General features: G+C 43.6%; 3 non-coding genes across 3 annotated transcripts; all 3 read right to left on the minus strand.

The window, feature by feature from the left end:
- Nucleotides 1-9,333: 9,333 nt before the first annotated feature.
- On the minus strand, nt 9,334-9,415 carry trnas-cga (transfer RNA serine (anticodon CGA)). The gene has a single exon. It is a non-coding gene; the product is annotated as a tRNA-Ser (tRNA).
- A 5,608-nt stretch (nt 9,416-15,023) lies between these two features.
- On the minus strand, nt 15,024-15,105 carry trnas-uga (transfer RNA serine (anticodon UGA)). The gene has a single exon. It is a non-coding gene; the product is annotated as a tRNA-Ser (tRNA).
- Nucleotides 15,106-17,539: 2,434 nt separating this feature from the next.
- trnas-gcu (transfer RNA serine (anticodon GCU)) lies at nt 17,540-17,621 on the minus strand. Its single transcript has one exon. It is a non-coding gene; the product is annotated as a tRNA-Ser (tRNA).
- Nucleotides 17,622-23,538: the final 5,917 nt, after the last annotated feature.

A 23,538-nucleotide genomic window follows, 5' to 3' on the forward strand; every position in this document is an offset into this window, starting at 1 on the left:
ACGCTGCCACATAGTGCTGACAGACAATTAAATGACAAAAATGAAGAGAGTTAAAGCAGCTGGAGAGGTTCTCTTACAACTTTTGAGCTGACACAGTTTTGGAAAATGTTTCCTTCACGCTGCACTGTACCACATAGGCAGCCAAGAGTCTCCAAAACAAAACAGAATTGACAGTCATATAATGTCCATTAACCCCGGTTTTAAACGCAGCATCATGTCTGCCATCATAAGAATATGAGTCCAATATTTTAGAATATAGTCAGAATGACTTCTAACCTTACCTGTGGTGTCTTTAATCCCTATTGCTCAATGCATGGTGTACGTACTGCATACATGTGTCTTGAGAATGAGGAATGGGCCCCTGAGACAGTCATTTACCTGTTTCACAAATGATCGTATTTTACTAGAGATTCTGTTTGGGATTCAGATGTGCATTCGGACAGCAATCCCTTTCAAGAAATGATACGTTCTGGATGAGGTCAGTGGTGCTGGAACACTGTATTTAGGATGTGTTTGCAGTGATTGTGTGTCCCCTGCTTCAACGCAGTGATATATAGATGTGCTCCTGTAATTTATTGGTACATGCCCAGGGCAGTAAGCAGTCTGAGGATTTATTTCCAGATGGCATAGAGCAGTGAAGAAGTGAAGAAGTGCAACACACTGGATCATTATATTTTTAGAATCTATTCTACTTAAATTATTACATTATACACAATTTGAGTTCATTTTAAAAAGTAAAAGGTAATGAAAGGAATGCATTTTCGTAAGAAAGATAATACCGATATGCATGTGATAATCTTCCTTATATCATGTAGTGCGTCATTTGGACACTTTGTGGGCTTGAAATACAAAGAAAATCATGTTCTATGGTACAAGATAAATGCAAAACTTAAGCTTTTATTTTAATTAGATTTGTTTATAAAGCATAAGCAATCATTTATTACATTAATATATCTGAAAATAACATTTTAGCATCATATTATTACATACAGGTCTCTAGCTTCAACACAGTGCTATATATATATATGCTCAGTGATTTATTGGTACATGCCCAGGGCAACAATCAGAATGAGGATTTATTTCCAGACGGGCTACAGGTAGTGTTGTGAAATACTTCAACACACTGGATCGCAGATTTAGACCCCCTGCACTCTTACTCCTTAAAAACCAAAGAAATGAAGATATGTAGCAATCACATTGTAACAGGGGTGACAGTGACTTAATGCTTATACAAGTGGACTTCTGGTACCTTTAGGGTACGGTGTTCCCTGAAGGGCTCTCAAACCCCGCATTTCAGATGCCTAGCTGTATCGCTGATGTGTTGCACCTCAGAATCACTTTTAAACCTTACCTCTGGTATCTTTAATCCCTATTGCTCAACGCATGGTGAAAGTATTGCATAAATGTGTCTGAAAATGAGCAATGGGCACCTGAGAGACTCATTTGCCTGTTTCACAAATGATCATATTTGACTAGAGATTCTGTTTGGGATTCAGTTGTGCATTCTGACAGCAATCCCTTTAAAAAAACGATACATTCTGGATGAGGTCAAAGGTGAAGGAACACTGTATTTAGGATGTGTTTGCAGTTATTCTGTGTCTCTAGCTTCAACACAGTGATATATATATATATATGCTCACTGATTTTTTGGTACATCCCCAGGGCAATAATCATTATGAGGATTTATTTCCAGATGTGCTAGGGGTAGTGTTGTGAAATACTTCAACACACTGGATCGCAGGTTTAAACCGCTTGCACTCTTACTCCTTAAAAACCAACAAATGCAGATATGTAGCAATCATATTGTAGCAGACACTCATTTGCCAGTTTCACAAATGATCATATTTTACTAGATATTCTGTTTGGGATACGGATGTGCATTCTGACAGCAATCTCTTTCAAAATATGATTTTACCTTATCACAGCTTTGCCCTTCTTGCCTCTTTGGACAATATCTCTATCTTGTGGTCGTTGTTGGTAATGTCTAGACAATATCTCCATCTTGTAGTCGTTGTTGGTAATGTCTTCTTATGCCTTTTTTATTTAAATTCTCTATTAGTTGATTCTAGAATCTCTACAATGGAGTTGAAAACATCAGTTTTATAGCAGACAATATGACATTATTTATAGTCCAATTAGAAACTTATTACCCTGTTTTTAACATAATAACAAATTAAAATTGATTAAAACTAAGTTTGGAACACCAGGGAACATAACGAATGATTTTTAGGAAAACCATGAGGTTCTCTGTGCCCGATGCCTGCAAGGGGAGAAAGCTAGAATCCTTTGATTTTTTCAAAATTTGAAAATAAACATCATATAACAACAGCTTTCATTCCTAGGAGTGAAAAACAACCATTTTTGAAGACATAGTAGTTTCTAAAACACTACAATAAGTTAAAAACAACCATTTTATATTACATTATTTTTTGTGAAATTTGTCATTTTTTGCACTATTTTTAATAAAATCTCTAATTAAAAGTGATTAAAATTAAGTTTGGAACAACAAGGAACACAAAAAAAAATATTTTAAGGAAAAAAATGATGTCTTCTGTGCCAGGTGCCTGCACGGGGAGAAAGCTAGAATCCTACCCAGGCTCCTGGAGCTCTGTCCTGGCTAAAGGAGGGTGAATCCATCCCCTTCAAAGCTCCATGAAAAAATGATATTTTTAAATTTGAAAAAAAAAACATTATAGAACAACATCTCTTGGTCCACAGAGAGCAACAATCCAACTTTGAACAAAATCCATTGACTGATCCCCGAATCCTGAAGTTTCTTCGCATGATATTGGGCTTGCAACCACTTTCTGGAAAACGAAGAAAAAGGCCAAAAATGAAAAAAAAGTTATCAATTCTAGAGCCTAAGAGGAAAACAAGACAAATGTATATCTCCAAATAATTTTATGTGCTTCAGAAGAGCCCAGGAAAGTTTTTTGCATACATGAAACCACGCCCGTTTGCACGTAAGCAGACATGGTTGCACAAACGACTGCATGAAAGCACGCGTGCATGCGAAGTCATCCTGTTGAGCATTTGAAAAGCCGCACCACGCCACACTTTAAATAGCTCTTACATTAGTGGTAGACACAGGAATCGCCGCAGGAATCAAAATTGAACCTAGTTCATTCGCCGCCGCATTCCTCCTATAATCTAACACGGAGTGCGAGGTGGCTGCGGATACGTTTTCAAAGTCGCTCTCCGTTAAAAAAAAATAAATACCTTTGACAAAATACGTGCCTGCAGACAGTAACACCTCAGAGGGTTTAAGGCTGGCTTCACGTTCAAATGATAAAGTCTCCCCGTCCGGATGTCAAAATGCAACTTTGGCAGACAGAAAAAACATCAACAAACCACAAATGTGGACAAGGATTTTACAAGCTGCACCATACTGCACTTTCAAAAGCATTTACATTCCTGTTAGACGCAGGAATTGCCTTTGTTTTGCGCGCTTACGAACGCCATGGAAAACGAAACAAAACAAAAGCCCTCAGCTCCTGCACTTGATTATAATGCCATTTCGTGTCGAAGCAGTAATTTACATCATCCTACCACTGCAACACGGGGAATAGAGGGAAATGAGCACAAGCTACGAATCGTCTCAATCACTCCCTAGAGTCGTAAGGCGCATTGAAGGGTGCACCCCCATCATTAATCGTTGCGCCTCTGTGAAAGGAAAGCTCTTGAGCAGTCTTTGAAACAGCTCAGATCAAACACTTGATTGCTTCCATGTGCATCTGGAGCCCATTTCTTATTTTCACTTCACGCCGCCCAAAGCATTTCTAAAACAGGAGATTCGCGTTTAGGAATGCGCCCTGCCCTACAAATAAAACAGTTCTGTTGCGCTTTTGATCAAAGGGAGATTCGCTGTTCTTACTTTTTGATGACATAACACCCAAAGGGGCTACTTTGGAGCTGGATTCCAACCAGCATCCTAAAGTTTCTTGGCGGTATCCTTTACAGTCCTCTGTTCGGTCGACAAGGGACTAAAGGGGGCAGCTTTCCTCACACATACAGTGCAATGTACTGTAGTGCTCCCGTTCATTGAATTCACAGTTCTGCATCAGACCTCTAACTCGTTTCCTTAGCTTGGATTTAAGCCACGAAGCAGGCTTCTTCTGTATAAAGGTCTAGAGGAATCACAAACTATTTGAGAGGCCATCATCCTAGGGGGAACTGACAAAGTCTATCCCTAAACACCTAGCGATGTCTCTAGAGAGACTGTCAAAAATCACTTTCTCCATTCGTGCTGCAAGTAAGTAAAAACGTGGTCTCAACCCAGGGCCACTTGGCAGCAGCGGCACGTAAATACTGTTACTGCTCGATACCGACGTTAGCCTACAATACCATGTTTAGCCACCGCTAGGAAATGTACGGCTCTAGTACCGGAGCAAACGACAGGAGGGCCAACGTTTAACAGGCACATGTGTTAGATATGGAGAGCGACGAGGATGGGATTCAAACCCACACGTGCAGAGCACAATGGATTAGCAGTTCATCACCTTAACCACTCGGCCACCTCGTTGACGAAACTGGGCTGTCCGGACATGGGTTGGCGCGCTCCAGATGATCTTTTTCTTTTTTTTCCCTCGTACTCGAGGGTCATTTTCCTGTTCCACGTGCGATTTCAACATTTTCCTTGGGAGATGTCAAGCCAGCAAGCCACTGCTGTGGTTCAGTGGCCAGTGTGGAGTTCAGTGGCCCTGTTGTACACAGAAAGCACATTGAGCTCCTTGGACATGAAAAGTTCCAGATAAAAGCCATTCGTCACTCTTTCTCTTGGTGTTGATGTTGCTATTGTATGTAAAGGTGGCAACTTGCTCAGCGAGCAGGCGGAGCACACACCGAATGCAGATGTGTCTGAGTGGTGTGTCCAAGTGGCTGCAAAAAAACAGTACTCCCGGGGCGCCGTGGCTTAGTTGGTTAAAGCGCCTGTCTAGTAAACAAGAAATCCTGGGTCCGAATCCCAGCGGTGCCTTTTTTTGTGCTGTGTTCTCGAACAGAACTGGTCATTATGGACAACCGCATACGCCTAGACTTAATTAAATGCAAGTATTCATTTCCTGTCTTGAACGACTTGTTTTTCTTAAAATGGATGCAACTTGCAAAACATGAAATACAAACCTTGCTAATCAGCGCTAGCGGCTGGCAAAAAAAAAATAAGTCAGTAATGTTTTTTTTCTTTAACCTTAACCCTGCTAATGGAGAAGAGTTAAACGACCGAGTCTATGCAGCTTAAACGGTTCGCACGTCGGGTTCTTAGCTGAAAGGGTGGTAAACCACGCTCACCCCAGTCCTTAATCTTTTAAAGAGGATACAAAATTGAACCTAGTCGCCACATCACATACATCCTGTTCAATGATAAAAAGGTAACATCTATCCTCGCTCCAGAGTAAATCTGACGTTGAGGGCATCTTTTTTTTCACTTTACCGTGAGTCGGGCTCGGCTGCACAGAGGAGAGAGCAGAGCAATGAGATCACAGGGACAGGGGAGTCACACGCTGGCGGTTTGAATACGCGGAAGATCACTGAGGGATCCACAGTATGTGGACCTTCCGTGCGCCATCAGTCCGCACTCCGCACTAAATACAGTGTTCCAGCACCTTTGACCTCACCCAGAACGTATCATTTCTTGAAAGGGATTGCTGTCCGAATGCACATCTGAATCCCAAACAGAATCTCTAGTAAAATACGATCATTTGTGAAACAGGCAAATGACTGTCTCAGGGTCAATTCCTCATTGTCAGACACATGTATGCAATGCTTTCACCGTGCATTGAGCAATAGGGATTAAAGACGCCACAGATAAGGTTAGAAGTCATGTTCTATGATCATTTCTTTCAGCATTAGGGACTAACTATACTAAACGTATGATGATAAAATGTTATTTTCACATATATTAATGTAATAAATGATTGCTTATGCTTTATAAACAAATCTAATTAAAATAAATGATTACGTTTTGTATTTATCTTGTACCATAGAACATGATTTTCTTTGTATTTCAAGCCCACAAAGTGTCCAAATGACGCACTACATGATATAAGGAAGATTATCACATGCATATCGGTATTATCTTTCTTATGAAAATGCATTCCTTTCATTACCTTTTACTTTTTAAAATGAACTCAAATTGAGTATAATGTAATAATTTAAGTAGAATAGATTCTAATAATATAATGATCCAGTGTTTTGCACTACTTCACTGCTTCACTGCTCTATGCCATCTGGAAATAAATCCTCAGACTGCTTACTGCCCTGGGCTTGTACCAATAAATTACAGGAGCACATCTATATATCACTGCGTTGAAGCAGGAGACACACAATCACTGTAAACACATCCTAAATACAGTGTTCCAGCACCTTTGACCTCACCCAGAACGTATCATTTCTTGAAAGGGATTGCTGTCCGAATGCACATCTGAATCCCAAACAGAATCTCTAGTAAAATACGATCATTTGTGAAACAGGCAAATGACTGTCTCAGGGTCAATTCCTCATTGTCAGACACATGTATGCAATGCTTTCACCGTGCATTGAGCGATAGGGATTAAAGACGCCACAGATAAGGTTAGAAGTCATGTTCTATGATCATTTCTTTCAGCATTAGGGACTAACTATACTAAACGTATGATGATAAAATGTTATTTTCACATATATTAATGTAATAAATGATTGCTTATGCTTTATAAACAAATCTAATTAAAATAAATGATTACGTTTTGTATTTATCTTGTACCATAGAACATGATTTTCTTTGTATTTCAAGCCCACAAAGGGTCCAAATGACGCACTACATGATATAAGGAAGATTATCACATGCATATCGGTATTATCTTTCTTATGAAAATGCATTCCTTTCATTACCTTTTACTTTTTAAAATGAACTCAAATTGAGTATAATGTAATAATTTAAGTAGAATAGATTCTAATAATATAATGATCCAGTGTTTTGCACTACTTCACTGCTTCACTGCTCTATGCCATCTGGAAATAAATCCTCAGACTGCTTACTGCCCTGGGCATGTACCAATAAATTAAAGGAGCACATCTGTTTATCACTGCATTGAAGCAGGAGACACACAGTCTCTGCAAACACATCCTAGATACAGTGTTCCAGCACCTTTGACCTCATCCAGAACATATCATTTCTTGAAAGGGATTGCTGTCCGAATGCACATCTGAATCCCAAACAGAATCTCTAGTAAAATACGATCATTTGTGAAACAGGCAAATGACTGTCTCAGGGGCCCATTCCTCATTCTCAAGACACATGTATGCAGTACGTACACCATGAATTGAACAATAGGGATTAAAGACACCACAGGTAAGGTTAGAAGTCATTCTGACTATATTCTAAAATATTGGACTCATATTCTTATGATGGCAGACATGATGCTGCGTTTAAAACCGGGGTTAATGGACATTATATGACTGTCAATTCTGTTTTGTTTTGGAGACTCTTGGCTGCCTATATGGTACAGTGCAGCGTGAAGGAAACATTTTCCAAAACTGTGTCAGCTCAAAAGTTGTAAGAGAACCTCTCCAGCTGCTTTAACTCTCTTCATTTTTGTCATTTAATTGTCTGTCGGCACTATGTGGCAGCGTTGCATGACAACCCATCTCACCACTGAAAGGAACCTAAGAGCTTTGGTAAGAGAGGAGAAAAGGACCTGGCCAGTAAGGGGCTCGAACCCGCAACTTTGGCGTTATTAGCACCACGCTCTAACCAACTGAGCTAACCAGCCTCACGACAGTGGTCCTCTCTGTGCTGCAAAAAATCGAACTCAGGGAATTTCTTTTGCCCTCCTTTGAATAGAAAGCCGTGTAATTCAGTGTACGGGCTTTTTTCATGCAGTTTCATGGTTCTTGTAACCCAAATCCTACACTGGCCTGAAGTGCCCCCCCATTTCACAGCATTTTTCAGCTGATTTAAAATGTACCTAAAGGAGAAGCATTATTGAAGACCATCAATTACCAAGAGCTTTTGTCAAAGGTTTTGGTGGTCATTTTTAATGACCACAGAGCAATGTGACCTCGGTTTTACATCTCATCCAAAAGACAGCGCCCTTTTACAACACAGCGTCTCCGTCACTATGCTGGGGCATTGGGACCCGCACAGACCTCAGGGTGAGCGCCCCGCCGCCGGCACCATTAACACCGCTTCCAGCTGGAAGGTTTGTTTTTCCCTGTAGCTCACCCTCATCCGGATTCTGACCTGGCTCACACCTGCTTAGCTTCAGTGGGTTTTCAGTTGCGAGTTGCAAGGGGATGCAAGTGATGGAGCAGCTCGCTGCAAAAGCCACTGCATTGGCCGGGAATCAAAGCCGAGCCTCCTGCGTGGCAAGCGAGAATTCTACCACTGAACCACCAATGCTCAGTACCCGGGCCTTCAAAAAAGACGCTTTTTTGGTGCTCTGTGCAAAAAGCGTCGACATCTGCTTCCAGCTGCAAAATGCCATTCGCGGACGCTGAATAATTTATTTGCAAGGGAGCGGGTACAAGCAATTTGGCATTTTAAAACCACCAGGAACACCAAACAGGCGCGCTTCTTTGCTTGCGCCGAAACACAACGACAGGAGGTGGACAACGTAGTCGGCAGGATTCGAACCTCTTTCTGTCTATTATATACTAAATATTCTCTTGTCTGTCTCCTGTTTGTATAGAACTGAATGTCCCTGACAATGTACTGTTAGTTTTAATTGAAGAACGGCATTTGTGTTCAAATATATCAGACAAGTTTACGTAACTGCTCATGCGACACTCAGTTGTAATTAGTCAAGAAATAAAGTCGAACAACAGCTGCGGGTTTGATTCTGAACGTATCAGATTGCAGCACCTTTTACTTCAATTGACAAATGATAGAGATTCGAAGAGAGATCCTTCAGACCAGCAAGCAAACCCACGGCTATTTCGGTTTTCTATCTAGGCAACGTTGGTGTCTGCAATAGCATACATGAAAGCGTGATGCAATTTCTGTGGCTACATTTGTTGCACGTCATGCACAGTAAGAGTGTTTCTAACACCAAATAAAAAGTCAACAATTAGCGATCACGCCTTCTCCTCAGTTAACCCACTGAAACCCTTGCTGTTAACAGTTCTTTAATGCGTGCTTTACGAGCACCTACATATTGTGTCGGTTCTTTCAGTTTTATTCATTAGGTTTTCAAAGGCATAAGTAGAACACCAGAGGTGCGAACGCAAGATGTGTGGTTATCTGAAGAACTCATTTCCATGGCAGCGGGGCCAAGCGATTTAGCGTTTTTATAGTACCAGGAAAGGAAAAGCAGCACTTCACCTTTGCCGCGCAGGCACAAGGAGACGTGCAGCAGACGCCGTAGTCGGCAGGATTCGAACCTGCGCGGGGAGTCCCCAATGGATTTCGAGTCCATCGCCTTAACCACTCGGCCACGACTACAGCGAGATCGCCATCGCCGCATTCCTCCTTTAATCTAACACGGAGTGCCACGTGGCTGCGGAAACCTTTTCAAAGTCGCTCTCCGTTAAAAAAAATAAATACCTTTGACAAAATACGTGCCGGCAGATAGACACGCCTCAGAGGGTTTAAGGCTGGCTTCACGTTCAAATGATAAAGTCTCCCCGTCCGGATGTCAAAATGCAGCTTTGGCAGACAGAACAAACAGCAACAAACCACAAATGTGGATAAGGATTTTACAAGCTGCACCACACTGCACTTTCAAAAGCATTTACATTCCTGTTAGACGCAGGAATTGCCTTTGATTTGCGTGCTTACAAACGCCATGGAAAACGAAACAAAACAAAAGCCCTCAGCTCCTGCACTTGATTATAATGCCGTTACGTGTCGAAGCAGGAATTTACGTCATCCTACCACTGCAACACGGGGAATAGAGGGAAATGAGCACACGCTACGAATCGTCTCAATCACTCCCTAGAGTCGTAAGGCGCATTGAAGGGTGCACCCCCATCATTAATCGTTGCGCCTCTGTGAAAGGAAAGCTTTTGAGCAGTCTTTGAAACAGCTCGGATGAAACACTTGATTGCTTCCATGTGCATCTGGAGCCCATTTCTTATTTTCACTTCATGCCGCCCAAAGCATTTCTAAAACAGGAGATTCGCGTTTGGGAATGCGCCCTGCCCTACAAATAAAACAGGTCTACGGGTCTGAAACCTGCTCCACGGAAAACAGCTCTGTTGCGCATTTGATCAAAGGGAGAGTCGCTGTTCTTACTTTTTGATGACATAACACCCAAAGGGGCTTCTTTGGAGCTGTATTCCAACCAGCATCCTAAAGCTTCTTGGCGGTATCCTTTGCAGTCCTCTGTTTGGTCAACAAGGGACAGAAGGGGGCAGCTTTCCTCACACATACAGTGCAATGTACTGTAGTGTTCCCGTTCATTGAATTCGCAGTTCTGCATCAGACCTCTAACTCGTTACATTAGCTTGGATTTAAGCCATTAAGCAGGCTTCTAGTGTATAAACGTCTAGAGGAATCACAAACTATTTGAGAGGCCATCATCCCAGGGGGAACTGACAAAGTCTATCCCTAAACACCTAGCGCAATCTCTCGAGAGACTGTCAAAAATCGCTTTCTCCGTTTGCGTTGCAAGTAAGTGAAAACACGGTCTCAAACCAGAGCCACTTGGCAGCAGCGGCACGTAAATACTGTTACTGTCACTGCTCGATACTGACGTTAGCCTACTATACCATGTTCAGCCACCGCTAGGAAATGTACGGCTCTAGTACTGGAGCAAACAACAGGAGGGCCAAAGGCGCACGGGCACACATGGAGAGTGACGAGAATGGGACTCGAACCCATGCGTGCAGAGTACAGTGGATTAGCAGTCCATCGCCTTAACCACTCGGCCACCTCATCTAGGAAACTGGGCTGTCCAGACATGGGTTGCCGCGCTCCAGATGATCTTTTTCTTTTTTTTCCCTCGTACTCGAGGGTCATTTTCCTGTTCCACATGCGATTTCAACATTTTACTTGGGAGATGTCAAGCCAGCAAGCCACTACTGTGGTTCAGTGGCCATTGTGGAGTTCAGTGGCCCTGTTGTACACAGAATGCACATTGAGCTCCTTGGACATGAAAAGTTCCAGATAAAAGCCATTTGTCATCCTTTCTCTTGGTGTCGATGTTGCTATTGTATATAAAGGTGGCAACTTGCTCAGCGAGCAGGCGGAGCACACACCGAATGCAGATGTGTCTGAGTGGTGTGTCCAAGTGGCTGCAAAAAAACAGCACTCCCGGGGCGCCGTGGCTTAGTTGGTTAAAGCGCCTGTCTAGTAAACAAGAAATCCTGGGTCCGAATCCCAGCGGTGCCTTTTTTTGTGCTGTGTTCTCGAACAGAACTGGTCATTATGGACAACCGCATACGCCTAGACTTAATTAAATGCAAGTATTCATTTCCTGTCTTGAACGACTTGTTTTTCTTAAAATGGATGCAACTTGCAAAACATGAAATACAAACCTCGCTAATCAGCGCTCGCGGCTGGCAAAAAAAAAAGAAGTCAGCAATGTTTTTTTCTTTAACCTTAAGCCTGCTAATGGAGAAGAACCTAGTCGCCATATCACATACATCCGTTTCAACGATAAGAAGGTAACAACTATCCTCACTCGAGAGTAAATCTCACGTTGAGGGCATATTTTTTTCCACTTTACCATGAGTCGGGCTCAGCTACACAGAGGCGAGAGCAGAGCAATGAGGTCACGGGGACAGGGGAGTCACACGCTGGCAGTTTGAACACGCGGAAGATCACTGAGGGATCCACAGTATGTGGACCCTCCGTGCGCCATCATTCCACACTCCAGACTCTGAATCCTGCCATCCGAGTTAAGATCTCGGCGGAACCTGAGGCGCAGTTCTTTCTTAAAACGTAATCTGGTGAGCATTTCTAGAATCGTACTTGTATAGATGCAGCCTTTAATGTGTTGCTAGGTTAAAATTTATGACTTCTTGTATTTCAGTAGGCAACTGCCCTCTTGATTTCGGATTTAATTTCTTTATTACAGGGGCGCTTTTATGATGACAGAGTCATGTTCAGGTACTTTGCTTGATGGAGGAAGCTCATTTCGGACTCTGTGATCTGCTCACCTGGAAAGGTCTGCTGTACTACTACAAGAGAGAAGTAGAGTCTGGAGGAAGGGACAATTTTATGATGCTTTGGAAGGTAATGTTTTTTTTTTCTTTGAAATCGAAATGAATCAGAATATCAGTGCAAAAGACAAACTCTTGGTTTGGTTTAAAGAGATATGGTTTTAAAACAGACAAAATGTAGAAAACAGGTGTTTCTCACTTTTGGAAAAGAATGGACCGGGGGTAATATTTTACTAGTTGCAGTGCTAAGCTCACTGAGTTACAGTCCTGCACTGTCACACCAGGGCCAGTGGTGCAATGGATAATGTATCTGACTATGGATTAGGAGTTTGGAGGTTCGACTCCTGCCTGGCGCTGGTTGTTTTTAAACACATCAGCCTACTCCCTAAGTAGCCTGTGCTACTTACTGCATTGTAATCGTACCCAGTAAGAGATTTCCTTCATGTAAATGAACTGCATCTGACAGCTTTAGAAAAACACCTGGGCTCAGTACGGTGCAGAGAGCTCAAGTTGTGTATAATGTAATAATTTAAGTAGAATAGATTCTAATAATATAATGATCCAGTGTGTTGCACTACTTCACTGCTTCACTGCTCTATGCCGTCTGGAAATAAATCCTCAGACTACTTACTGCCCTGGGCATGTACCAATAAATTACAGGAGCACATCTATATATCACTGCGTTGAAGCAGGAGACACAATCACTGCAAACACATCCTAAATACAGTGTTCCAGCACCTTTGACCTCATCCAGAACGTATAATTTCTTGAAAGGAATTGCTGTCCGAATGCACATCTGAATCCCAATCAGAATCTCTAGTAAAATACGATCATTTGTGAAACAGGTAAATGTCTCAGGGGCCCATTCCTCATTCTCAAGACACATGTATGCAGTACGTACACCATGCATTGAGCAATAGGGATTAAAGACACCACAGGTAAGGTTAGAAGACATTCTGACTATATTCTAAAATATTGGACTCATATTCTTATGATGGCAGACATGATGCTGTGTTTAAAACCGGGGTTAATGGACATTATATGACTGTCAATTCTGTTTTGTTTTGGAGACTCTTGGCTGCCTATGTGGTACAGTGCAGCGTGAAGAAAACATTTTCCAAAACTGTGTCAGCTCAAAAGTTGTAAGAAAACCTTTCCAGCTGCTTTAACTCTCTTCATTTTTGTCATTTAATTGTCTGTCGGCACTATGTGGTAGCGTTGCATGACAACCCATCTCACCACGGAAAGGAACCTAACAGCTTTTGTAAGAGAGGAGAAAAGGACCTGGCCTGTACGGAGATCGAACCCACGACCTTGGCGTTATTAGCACCACGCTCTAACCAACTGAGCTAACCAGCCTCACGACAGCCATCCTCTCTGTGCTGCAAAAAATCGAACTCAGGGAATTTCTTTTGCCCTCCTTTGAATAGAAAGCCGTGTAATTCAGTGTACAGGCTTTCTCGTGCAGTTTCATGGTTCTTGTAACCCAAATCCTACACTGGCCTGAAGTGCCCCCCATTTCACAGAATTTTTCAGCTGATTTAAAATGTACCTAAAGGAGAAGCATTATTGAAGACAATCAATTACCAAGAGCTTTTGTCAAAGGTTTTGGTGGTCATTTTTAATGACCACAGAGCGATGTGACCTCGGTTTTACATCTCATCCAAAAGACAGCGCCCTTTTACAACACAGCGTCTCCGTCACTATGCTGGGGCATTGGGACCCGCACAGACCTCAGGGTGAGCGCCCCACCGCCGGCACCATTAACACCGCTTCCAGCTGGAAGCTTTGTTTTTCCCTGTAGCTCACCCTCATCCGGGTACTGACCTGGCTCACACCTGCTTAGCTTCAGTGGGTTTTCAGTTGCGAGTTGCAAGGGGATGCAAGTGATGGAGCAGCTAGCTGCAAAAGCCACTGCATTGGCGGGGAATCAAAGCCGAGCCTCCCGCGTGGCAGGCGAGAATTCTACCACTGAACCACCAATGCTCAGAACCCGGGCCTTCAAAAAAGACGCTTTTTTGGTGCTCTGTGCAAAAAGCGTCGACATCTGCTTCCAGCTGTAAAATGCCATTCGCGGACGCTGAAGAACTTATTTGCAAGGGAGCGGGTACAAGCAATTTGGCATTTTAAAACCACCAGGAACACCGAACAGGCGCGCTTCTTTGCTTGCGCCGAAACACAACGACAGGAGGTGGACAACGTAGTCGGCAGGATTCGAACCTCTTTCTGTCTATTATATACTAAATGTTCTCTTGTCTGTCTCTTGTTTGTATAGAACTGAATGTCCCTGACAATGTACTGTTAGTTTTAATTGAAGAACGGCATTTGTGTTCAAATATATCAGACAAGTTTACGTAACTGCTCATGCGACACTCAGTTGTAATTAGTCAAGAAATAAAGTCGAACAACAGCTGCGGGTTTGATTCTGAACGTATCAGATTGCAGCACCTTTTACTTCCATTGACAAATGATAGAGATTCGAAGAGAGATCCTTCAGACCAGCAAGCAAACCCACGGCTATTTCGGTTTTCTATCTAGGCAACGTTGGTGTCTGCAATAGCATACATGAAAGCGTGATGCAATTTCTGTGGCTAAATTTGTTGCAAGTCATGCACAGTAAGAGTGTTTCTAACACCAAATAAAAAGTCAACAATTAGCGATCACGCCTTCTCCTCGGTTAACCCACTGAAACCCTTGCTGTTAACAGTTCTTTAATGCATGCTTTACGAGCACCTACATATTGTGTCGGTTCTTTCAGTTTTATTCATTAGGTTTTCAAAGGCATAAGTAGAACACCAGAGGTGCGAACGCAAGATGTGTGGTTATCTGAAGAACTCATTTCCATGGCAGCGGGGCCAAGCTATTTAGTGTTTTTATAGTACCAGGGAAGGAGAAGCGGCACTTCACCTTTGCCGCGCAGGCACAAGGAGACGTGCGGCAGACGCCGTAGTCGGCAAGATTTGAACCTGCATGGGGAGTCCCCAACGGATTTCAAGTCCATCGCCTTAACCACTCGGCCACGACTACAGCGAGTTCACCATCGCCGCATTCCTCCTTTAATCTAACACGGAGTGCGACGTGGCTGCGGAAACCTTTTCAAAGTCGCTCTCCGTTAAAAAAAAATAATACCTTTGACAAAATACGTGCCGGCAGACAGACACGCCTCAGAGGGTTTAAGGCTGGCTTCATTTCGGAATGATAAAGTCTCCCCGTCCGGACATGAAAATGCCACTTTGTTACACACAAAAAAAGAATCAACAACAGAGAAATGCCCACAAGCATTTGAAAAGCCGCACCACGTCGCACTTGAAATAGCTCTTACATTAGTGGTAGACGCAGGAATCGCATTTTTATTTACGCTCTTACCAACGCGATGGAAAGCAAAACAAAGCAAAGCAGAGCAAAACAAAACGAACAAACGAAAACCCTGCACATAACGCCGTTACGTGCCCAAGTGGTATTGTACGTCATCCTAGCACTGCACCCCGGGTCGTACGGTACATGGGAACGAGCACACGCCACGAATCGTCTCGAATCACTCCCTACAGCTGTAAGGCGCCTTGAAGCGTGCACCCCCAACATTCTTCTTTGCGCATCTGTGAAAGGTAAACTCTTGAGCAAACTCTGAACCAGCTCTAAGGAAACTAATCCGATTAGACGTAACTTTGACTCATCTTTTTACGCTCAGTGCTGGATTGCTCAAACTCCAGCTAGGGTTAGGGTTAGCATTACCACGCTACTTAGACACTTTGTTTACGCTCAGTGCTGGATTTTGGGAACTTCAGGACGAGTGGGAATTTTCTCCTATCTGTCCATTCTGTTTTGTTTTGGAGACTCTTGGCTGCCTATGTTGTACAGTGCAGCGTGAAGGAAACATTTTCCAAAACTGTGTCAGCTCAAGAGTTGTAAGAAAACCTCTCCAGCTGCTACAACTCTCTTCATTTTTGTCATTTAATGTGACACTCGATGTATAACTGGAGCCTCACATATGCAAATGGTGCGGCTCCAGTTCGACACCCAGTTCGACACCACTTTACAGTATATGACAAAAGCATGGCAAACTGTGCCGGACCAGCAGATAACTTCCGCTTATTTTGACCATATTAAACATTGGAAATCTTCCCACTTGCATTTGTGACACTTGATTTTGGCTCCACCTAAGAAACTCTTAAATCTTCTAACACTTTTCTCTTCTCCCGCAACACACTTGTCTGTCGGCACTATGTGGAAGCGTTGCATGACAACCCATCTCACCACGGAAAGGAACCTAACAGCTTTGGTAAGAGAGTAGAATTACCTGAAGAACTGCTTTCCATGGAAGCAGGACCAAGCGATGTAGCATTTTTATAGTACCAGGAAAGGAGAAGCGGCACTTCGCCTTTGCCACACAGGTACAAGGCGACGTGCAGCAGACGCCGTAGTCAGCAGGATTCGAACCTGAGCGGGGAGTCCTCAATGGATTTCAAGTCCATCGCCTTAACTACTCGGCCACAACTACAGTGAGCTCGCCGCCGCCGCATTCCTCCTCCGGAGTGCGAGGTGTCTGCGGAAACCTTTTTAAAGTCGCTCTCCGTTAAAAAAAAAATACCTTTCACAAGATACATGCCGGCAGACAGACACGCCTTAGAGGGTTTAAGGCTGGCTTCACGTTCAAATGATAAAGTCTCACCGTCCGGATGTCAAAATGCAACTTTGGCAGACAGAAAAAAAACATCAACAAACCACAAATGTGGACAAGGATTTTACAAGCTGCACCACACTGCACTTTCAAAAGCATTTACATTCGTGTTAGACGCAGGAATTGTCCTTGTTTTGCGCGGTTACGAATGCCATACAAATAAAACAGGTCTACGGGTCTGAAACCTGCTCCACGGAAAACAGTTCTGTTGCGCTTTTGATCAAAGGGAGATTCTCTGTTCTTACTTTTTCATGACATAACACCCAAAGGGGCTTCTTTGGAGCTGGATTCCAACCAGCATCCTAAAGTTTCTTGGTCGTATCCTTTACAGTCCTCTGTTCGGTCGACATGGAACAGAAGGGGGCAGCTTTCCTCACACATACAGTGCAGTTCTGCATCAGACCTCTAACTCGTTTCCTTAGCTTGGATTTAAGCCACGAAGCAGGCTTCTACTGTATAAACGTCTAGAGGAATCACAAACTATTTGAGAGGCCATCATCCCAGGGGGAACTGACAAAGTCTATCCCTAAACACCTAGCGCAGTCTCTCGAGAGACTGTCAAAAATCGCTTTCTCCGTTTGTGCTGCAAGTAAGTGAAAATGCGGTCTCAACCCAGAGCCACTTGGCAGCAGCGGCACGTAAATACTGTTACTGCCACTGCTCGATACCGACGTTAGCCTACTATACCATGTTCAGCCACCGCTAGAAAATGTACAGCTCTAGTACTGGAGCAAACAGAAGGAGGGCCAACATCTAACAGGCACACGTGTCAGACATAGAGAGCGCCGAGGATGGGATTCGAACCCATGCGTGCAGAGCACAATGGATTAGCAGTCCATCGCCTTAACCACTCGGCCACCTCGTCAATGAAACTGGGCTGTCCAGACACGGGTTGGCACGCTCCAGATGATCTTTTTCTTTTTTTTCCCTCGTACTCGAGGGTCCTTTTCCTGTTCCACATGCGATTTCAACATTTTCCTTGGGAGATGTCAAGCCAGCAAGCCACTGCTGTGGTTCAGTGGCCAGTGTGGAGTTCAGTGGCCCTGTTGTACACAGAAAGCACATTGAGCTCCTTGGACATGAAAAGTTCCAGATAACAGCCATTTGTCATCCTTTCTCTTGGTGTCGATGTTGCTATTGTATGTAAAGGTGGCAACTTGCTCAGCGAGCAGGCGGAGCACACACCGAATGCAGATGTGTCTGAGTGGTGTGTCCAAGTGGCTGCAAAAAAACAGTACTCCCGGGGTGCCGTGGCTTAGTTGGTTAAAGCGCCTGTCTAGTAAACAAGAAATCCTGGGTCCGAATCCCAGCGGTGCCTTTTTTTGTGCTGTGTTCTCGAACAGAACTGGTCATTATGGACAACCGCATACGCCTAGACTTAATTAAATGCAAGTATTCATTTCCTGTCTTGAACGACTTGTTTTTCTTAAAATGGATGCAACTTGCAAAACATGAAATACAAACCTCGCTAATCAGCGCTCGCGGCTGGCAAAAAAAAAAGAAGTCAGCAATGTTTTTTTTCTTTAACCTTAACCCTGCTAATGGAGAAGAGTTAAACGACCGAGTCTATGCAGCTTAAACGGTGCTCACGTTGGGTTCTTAGCTGAAAGGGTGATAAATCCCGCTCACCCCAGTCCTTAATCTTTTAAAAGGATACAAAATTGAACCTAGTCGCCACATCACATACATCCTGTTCAACGATAAAAAGGTGACATCTATCCTCGATCCAGAGTAAATCCCACGTTGAGGGCATATTTTTTTCCACTTTACCATGAGTCGGGCTCGGCTGCACAGAGGCGAGAGCAGAGCAATGAGGTCACGGGGACAGGAGAGCCACACGCTGGCGGTTTAAACACGCGGAAGAAAACTGAGGGATCCACAGTATGTGGACCCTCCGTGCGCCATCAGTCCGCACTCCGGACTCTGAATCCTGCCATCCGAGTTAAGATCTCGGCGGAACCTGAGGCGCAGTTCTTTCTTAAAACGTAATCTGGTGAGCATTTCTAGAATCGTACTTGTATAGATGCAGCCTTTAATGTGTTGCTAGGTTAAAATTGATGACTTCTTGAACTTCAGTAGGCAACTGCCCTCTTGATTTTGGATTTAATTTCTTTATTACAGGGGCGCTTTTATGAAGACCGAGTCATGTTCAGGTACTTTGCTTGATGGAGGAAGCATATTTCGGACTCTGTGATCTGCTCACCTGGAAAGGTCTGCTGTACTACTACAAGAGAGAAGTAGAGTCTGGAAGAATGGACAATTTTATGATGCTTTGGAAGATAATGTTTTTTTTTTCTTTGAAATTGAAATGAATCAGAATATCAGTGCAAAAGACAAACTCTTGGTTTGGTTTAAAGAGATATGGTTTTAAAACAGACAAAATGTAGAAAACAGGTGTTTCTCACTTTTGGAAGAGAATGGACCGGGGGTAATATTTTACAAGTTATATAATAGTAAAATATTATATAATAGGGGTAAAAGTCGCGAGGGGCTTCAGCTTTTTCGTGCTTAATATGGTGCACTGTGGCCACGGCAGATATGGGATCTATAAAAGCCGAAAATTCTCCGATCATTGCCTGACACAGCTCCTCAAAGCTATTACAGACCTCAGGTCCTTGTCTAGACATCCACTCGTGGACCGCTCGGCTGGTAGTTTTCCTTACTAACATAGCCTTTTCCTGTTCGGACGCTTCGGGCATAAACTGCAAAGTATATCTCAGCTCATCAATGTAGGTCTCCACATTATTCCCTGACACTGTCGGGTCAAACCTTTCTACATCTTTGGCTAACTGCCTCAGGGAGTGGAGGTTAATTTTTACAGTTTCTCCGTGGGCAGGGAGACGGCCGTGATCAGGAGCAGGGGGTCTATGCCTGAATTGAATCGCCCTTGCGTCTCGCGCAGGACTCGGCGATCTCCCCCATGCCGATCCGACCACAGACCCTGGCCGGGAGAAACCTCCTGGGTGAGCGCTCCGGGTTGCTAGGTGGGCTGGCATGTAAGTGGGATCTAGCCTGTTTTGCTTCCAGTACGGCAGCATCTAACTCCTTTTGCCTTTCCTGGCTGAGCTCATTTAAACTCTCAATTTCTTTTTCTTTTTCTTTCAAGCTCGCTTCTAGGTCTCTCCTAGCTACCTCAGCCGCAGTTTCTCTAGCAGACAGGTCATCTAATTTACCTAAAACTTCCCTGAGTCTGTCTTCACTTTCCTCACTTTTCACTCTCTTTTCTCTGATTATATCCAACAACTCAACTCGCTCCGCCTTATATCTTTCTAGCTTTCCCTGAAGCGTTTGAAACTTTGTCAGCTCGGACAAAGACGGTTCCAGCTGTTTAGCTAGATTTAAGGCGAAACTAGATAGGACCTGAACTGCGTTCACAGACCCTCCTGTGTTAAGCTGGTTCGCTACCTTAGCTACTAAATCTACTTGCAGCTTCTCAATATCATCAAAGTTCAACTTTTCGATACCGCTCCAGTAACCAGGATTGTCGTCGCTAGAAATAGTACTTATAAGCGACTCCACTTCAGACATTTTAGCAGCCATTGTCATTACGTCAGAGAAACTTTAAGAGTATTACTTTTTTTCCTTTTACCAAAATACAGTATGGAATCTAAACACCCGAGCAGATGGATTTCCAATCAGCACACGTTACACTAAACGCTAGAAAACAGGGGGATTTCTTTACGCAGTTATCAGCACACCCGGTATTCGCGTATAAAAGCCACGGTGCTGTGCTGAACTTGAACTCACAGCAACATCAGTTATTCTGTGCGATTGAGTCTCATTTCATTCTAAACTCGCCCACCCAGGGACGCCATTAAATGTAGTGGTTTGATGGGTTTACTGAGACACTTATTAATTGTAGCAGTAATCACGAGGTTGTTCGTTGGGGCTTTTAGAAAATCAATCGCCAGAACAACTAACAACGCACACACACGGGTTCAATACACGAGATACATTTATTAATATAAATTGTGCACCAAACATATACTAGTCTGCCTGGATACGAGCGGCAGACCTTACTGTGAGGGTTATCAATATACAAGATATATAATCTCGAAGAGATGCAAACACAAAGAGATACACAACAGAGAATATATGTCAATATATATCGTTCGGTTACCAAATCGCTAATCAGTGTTATTACCCATTGTTACTCTAAACTCGGAAGTAAATACATTACTCATGAATTAAATTGATAACAACTTGTGTTGAGGTACAATTGAATTCTCGAGACGCAATGTAGAACATGGGGTTAACTTATCCACTGTGTATGGATTTGGAATTTCCCGGCACGAACACCAAACCAGCTGACAAGCTCTGTTGCAGCCTCTGTTCCAGCGGTTGTCCAATGGGCGTTGTGTCGGCGTCCTCTGGCTACCAGCCAACCAGTCAAGGTGCAGCTCGGAGTAGGACGGGCGGAGGAATCTGACTGCGGCGCGCAGGGCAGTCGTTGCTCTGAGGGGATCTACCAGCAGTCCGGCTGGCTAGTAGAAAGTCTCTATGCACAGAGTGTGACCGCGAGTCCTCACAAGTCACTCTTTTGCCTGGGAAGAAACTGGTTCGTTCCCGGTCCAGCGCTGCTTCTGAATAAGCTATTCAGGTTGTCGACGAGGGTCCAACTGTAGGCTGCCGTTGATCAAACGGAGCATTCACGTTAGTAGAATTCTGAGTACGTACGGGATGCTTGGCCTCGCGCTTAGAACAAAGTCCAAGTCCCTATGCAGACAACAGCAGTTGTCACGTGATTGTCTCTGAGGATGCGCGAAAATGGCCAAGGAGAGCCCCGATCTGAGCTTGCGCTCCCTTTTTGACCAAGACACAGATGTGTGCTGATTGGTTGAGAGTTTGGCGGGCATTGGAGACCCACGTGGTATTACCACGCCCTGCCAGTCCCTGATTGGTTGGTCAAGGTGAGATATAAGTCACTTACTCTTGACACTTAAGAATGCAGTCCAGATGTCCATTCAGCACTCCCTAGACAGATAGGCGCCAATGGATGACCATTGATCATGATAGCCAGGCTTAGCTAAGTGCATCTCTGTCTGGGAGCTGTTCCCTATCAAAAGAAAACAACTTAAATCAGTCTGCATGAATACTTTCTCTGTGGCTGCACCACAGAGATGGGGGGTGAGATGGGGCTTCATTTAGGACAGCATACCAACACTTAATTCTGTCTTATTAACAAGCATTGCCGCTACACTTGTATCCCAACTTTTGCAACTCGCAACTGAAAACCCACTGAAGCTAAGCAGGTGTGAGCCAGGTCAGTACCAGGATGAGGGTGAGCTACAGGGAAAAACAAAGCTTCCAGCTGGAAGTGGTGTTAATGGGCGCTCACTCTGAGGTCTGTACGGGTCCCAATGTCCCAATATAGTGACGGAGAAGCTGTGTTGGAAAAAGGGCGCTGTCTTTTGGATGAGATGTAAAACCGAGGTCATAGTGCTCTGTGGTCATTAAAAATGACCACCAAAACCTTTGACAAAAGCTCTTGGTAATTGATGGTCTTCAATAATGCTTCTCCTTTAGGTACATTTTAAATCAGCTGAAAAATGCTGTGAAATGGGGGGGCACTTCAGGCCAGTGTAGGATTTGGGTTACAAGAACTATGAAACTGCACGAGAAAGCCCGTACACTGAATTACACGGCTTTCTATTCAAAGGACAAAAGAAATTCCCTGAGCTTGATTTTTTGCAGCACAGAGAGGACCACTGTTGTGAGGTCGGTTAGCTCAGTTGGTTAGATGGTGGTGCTAGTAACGCCAAGGTTGCGGGTTTGAGCCGCGTACGGGCCAGGTCCTTTTCTCCTCTCTTACCAAAGCTGTTAGGTTCCTTTCCGTGGTGAGATGGGTTGTCATGCAACGCTGCCACATAGCGCCGACAGACAAGAGTGTTGCGGGAGAAGAGAAATGTGTTTGAAGATTTAAGAGTGTCTTAGGTGCAGCCAAAATCAAGTGTCACAAATGCAAGTGGTTGGATTTCCATTGTTTAATATGGTAAAAATAAGCTGAAGTAATCTGCCGGTCCGGCACAGTCTGCCATGCTTTTGTCATTTACTGTAAAGTGGTATTGAACTGGGTGTCAAACTGGAGCCTCACCATTTGCATATGTGAGGCTCCAGTTATACATCGAGTGTCACATTAAATGACAAAAATGAAGAGAGTTAAAGCAGCTGGAGAGGTTTTCTTACAACTTTTGAGCTGACACAGTTTTGGAAAATGTTTCCTTCACGCTGCACTGTACAACATAGGCAGCCAAGAGTCTCCAAAACAAAACAGAATTGACAGATAGGAGAAAATTCCCACTCGTCCTGAAGTTCCCAAAATCAAGCACTGAGCGTAAACAAAGTGTCTAAGTAGCGTGGGAATGCTAACCCTAACCCTAGCGTAAAAAGATGAGTCAAAGTAACGTCTAATCGGATTAGTTTCCTTAGAGCTGGTTCAGAGTTTGCTGAAGAGTTTACCCAGTGGGCACTGATTCGTCGAATATACGTATATTCACGGCGAAAATACGGCTATACGTATATATACGTCGCCTCGACGTATAAGCAAAGTCGAATTGCAACCGTAAAATCGACGACATTAATAAACGCATATATAACGTCGAAAACACATCTAACACAGTGCCTGAGGCTTTTTACTGTATGTATCGTGTGTGCCGCAACTAGGAGTATACGGCACTCTGCACAGTGTACGAAGTAAATTATTTTCGCAGTAATTAATTTACACGTGTATAATAAATATAGTAAATATAATAAATTAATTACTGCGAAAATTACTTCGTACA

Source organism: Lepisosteus oculatus, unplaced genomic scaffold (assembly GCF_040954835.1).
Source record: "Lepisosteus oculatus isolate fLepOcu1 unplaced genomic scaffold, fLepOcu1.hap2 HAP2_SCAFFOLD_45, whole genome shotgun sequence".
Lineage (NCBI taxonomy): Eukaryota > Metazoa > Chordata > Actinopteri > Semionotiformes > Lepisosteidae > Lepisosteus > Lepisosteus oculatus.